This window comes from Echinops telfairi, unplaced genomic scaffold (assembly GCF_000313985.2).
Source record: "Echinops telfairi isolate 266 unplaced genomic scaffold, ASM31398v2 ScPeMD7_18;HRSCAF=68, whole genome shotgun sequence".
Taxonomy (NCBI): domain Eukaryota; kingdom Metazoa; phylum Chordata; class Mammalia; order Afrosoricida; family Tenrecidae; genus Echinops; species Echinops telfairi.
Window position 1 is genome coordinate 36,900,510 of NW_022103915.1, and position 3,448 is coordinate 36,903,957.

Sequence of the window (3,448 nt, forward strand, 5' to 3'; positions counted from 1 at the left end):
GAGAGAGAGAGAGAGAGAGAGAGACCTTACCCCAGTTACTACACCGAGAAGAAGAGGGAAGAAGAATCTTAGAACAAGACAAGGCTGCCTACTGTGCAGATAACTGTCTACACAGTCTTGCTCCTCATAGCAGCCCTGGGAGGCAGGTAGGGCACCGATGACCATCCCGTTGGCAAGTGAGATGGCAGGGACACAGAGAGAGACTTTCCCCAGATCACCCAACTAGCCAGTGGCCAAGAAGAGGTTGCCTAAAAGCAGGCTATTGGTCTATCCTTGGGCTCACCCTGCTGGAGTGTCCCTCAAACTGTGTGGTCCACCCTTGCCTCTGTTGGAGCATCCGCTGACTAGGGCTTCCGGAGGGCAATGCCCTTGGCCTTCGATGATGCCTGCGACATAGAGGGCCCTGGACAGCCATGGAGTGGATGGGTGATCTGCCCGGTGTTGAATATGGGCAGAGTGCTGTCCTGTGGGGACAGTCCTGTCGCCTGACTCTTTTCTGCTGTGATCAGATGGCCAGGCTGGGGAAAGCGACGGCCCCAGCCCATCCTCCTCCAGCCATGAGGATCAGAGAGAAGAGCAGTGACTCAAACCGAGATGAGCCCTGCACGTCACAATGCTGCTGAGAATCGAGGACGGCGAGAGAGGCGTTGTCTGCCCTATTTTGGACCCGTTCTCGGGAGAGCCAATCCCTGGAGAAAGACATTAGGTTTGGTAAACTAGAAGTCCGAGAAAAAGAGGAAGGAGCCGGATCCACACCATGGCTGCAGCAGTGGGCTCAGGCATAACAATTGTGAGGCTGGTGCGGGACCAGCTGGTGTTTCATTCTGTTGGCCATTGGAGGGCTACAAGTTGGAGCTGGCCCTTAACTACAACAGGTCCCAGTGGATGCTTCCCCAAGGCCCCAATCCTAGGGGAAGTTTCCTGGTGCTCACTCCTCCCCTTGGCCTGGGTGCTGCCACCCAGAGTCTGTGCAACAGCTGACTTCCCGTGTGTGTAGGGTGCCTACAGGTATCCCTGGCAGGCCAGCTGGGCGGAGACTGTGTAACTAGAGCGAGAGGTGTGTGTCAGAGGGGACTGGGCTGCACAGGAAGACCTGAGCCAGGATGAAATACATCTGCCCATCTACCCCCTACTCGCCTGCCCTCTCCCCCGACCTGCACAGGTCTGCAATTCATCCGCCGTCCTCAGATGCTGTTTGGCTATCAAATGATGAAAATGGAGATTTGTCTTGAAGAAAGAAAGAAGTAGCTCACTTCACCCCTTTCTGGTCCATTTGCGCTCCCTCCCTCCCTCCCCCATCACCATGTGTTCCTGAAACCTGGGGCTGCGCCAAGCCCTAAATGTGCTGGAAAGCATATCCCTGAGCAGCTGTGAACCTGCTCAGGCTGCCGGGGCTGGGGGTGAATCAGAAACCAAGAGATAGCTGCCTAACAATGCAGCCCCTTGTTCCTGTGTTGCGCGAGAGCTCACCAATCCCGCAGAGGCTCCTGGGAGTGAGGGGCTGTGAGCAACACAGTTCTCTCTCACATCCTCAAATGCTCACACTCGGACACCCATGCTCACGCACACTCGTAGACATTCACACCCACCCCAGGGTGCTCACATTCACACTCAGAGAACCATTCCCACACAAACCCACACAGCCTTCTGTAGGCCCACCCTCATGCTCCTACGCACACCTGCAGGCGCACTCAGACCTATTGTCTCCCTGCGGCCGGCCCGGCACAGTGCTAGCTAGCAGGCCTGGGACCATAGTGACTGGCCAGCTGGGCTAGCTTCTCTCTGTCTCTGTCTCTGCTGTGTGCTCTTACCCGACCTCCCCCCATCCCCCTGCTCTCTAACCTCGCCGAGGAGGCAGGGAAGGGAGCTGCATGGGAGGGTTTCCATGAAGCCACAGGGAACAGGAATGCTCCAAGACTTCTCGGGTTGCGTGTGGGATGTTGAAGGATGGAGCGATGCACAGTTAAGGGAGTTTTTTGGGAGCCTGACAAAGTTTTGGGAAGCTGGTTTGCAGGAACCAGACATTCTGAAAAAAACGAATCTGCAGCCAAGTCTCAAAGCAGTCCTGGTCATAGACTTGGCCGCGGCTCAAGGGCAGGCTGGAGTCAGGGGCCTTCCCATCAGGCCTGATTACAGCCACTGTGAAGCCTGGCCAGCTGCAGGCATGTCGTGGTGCCAAGTACCTGCAGGGCTCCCCACCACACACAGACACTGCCCTAATCAGGCCTACTGTATCCTAAAGAGAGGGGGCCACTTTTCTCCGATCGTGGAGGGGCAAACCGAGGTGCCGTGCTCCTTGACCGCCAGGGGCTGGCATGACCACGCTGGAGGCTCAGATTTTGAACCCAATCCCTCAGAGTTGGGCTCTTTCCAAGGTCCCCTGGTGGTACAAATCACTCACTGTCAGCCACTAACTGCAGGGTTGCCGGTTCAAACCCACCCAGGGGTGCCGCAGAAGACAGGTCTGGCGATCTACTTCCACAGAGATCACCATCTCTGGAATCCCACGGAGTTCGTTTATATTCCTCACACACAGCATTGCCACGGGGGAGAAGTGGTTTGATGAAAGCAAGCGTGGTTTGCTCTTTCAGGCTCTTTCCCCCAGATGCGTCCGATGAGACTCATGTAAAGGTGTGCCAAGAGGAAGCATCGCCATCAGCAGTCTGGGGTAAACCTACTCCGCAGCCCATGGGCCACCTTCTCCCCCTGCCAGGTGGCCAGAATGCTTCTAGGACAGACAAAGGCATCCAGCCCAAGACTGATACCTTCCTGCAGGACTTCCGCAGCTCTGAAGCAAGGGGGTCACCTTCAACTCTGCTCTCAACTCAACTCTCTCTCTTGGTCCTCCCATTCAATATGCTGGAGCCCAGTGTAGTCTTGCTCAGCTACAATGTTCGAATCCTGCCGTCTTCGTTCCCTTCGTTCGGTGCCTATAGCATCTCAGTCACCCAGCCCTTCCTGCCCTGGGGCCAATCGGAATCCAGCCTCATCTCCTCCTCAGGCCCCAGGCCCACCCTGCCAGGCACATTGAACTGTTTCTTGGCACCTCAGTACCTTTGTACATGCTGTTCCCTCGGCCTAGAATATCCTCCTCTGCCTCATCCCCCAACCTTGTCTCCACTTGGAAAATTGTATTCAGAATGTAGTTCAAATACCCTGACTTCATGAATAATCTTGTGTTCATGCTTCTATTATACAACTTTTTTGGTGGGGGGGGGGTTATAATTTTTTATTGTAAACAGGATTTTTAAAAAATCATTTTATTGGGGGCTCATACAACTCTTATCATAATCCATACATATATCCATTGTGTCAAGCACATTTGTACATTCGTTGCCCTCATCATTCTCAAAACATTTGCTCTCCACGTAAGCCCTTGGCATTAGCTCCTCATTTTCCCCCTCCCTTCCTGTTTCCCCCTCCCTCATGAACCCTTGATGATTTATAA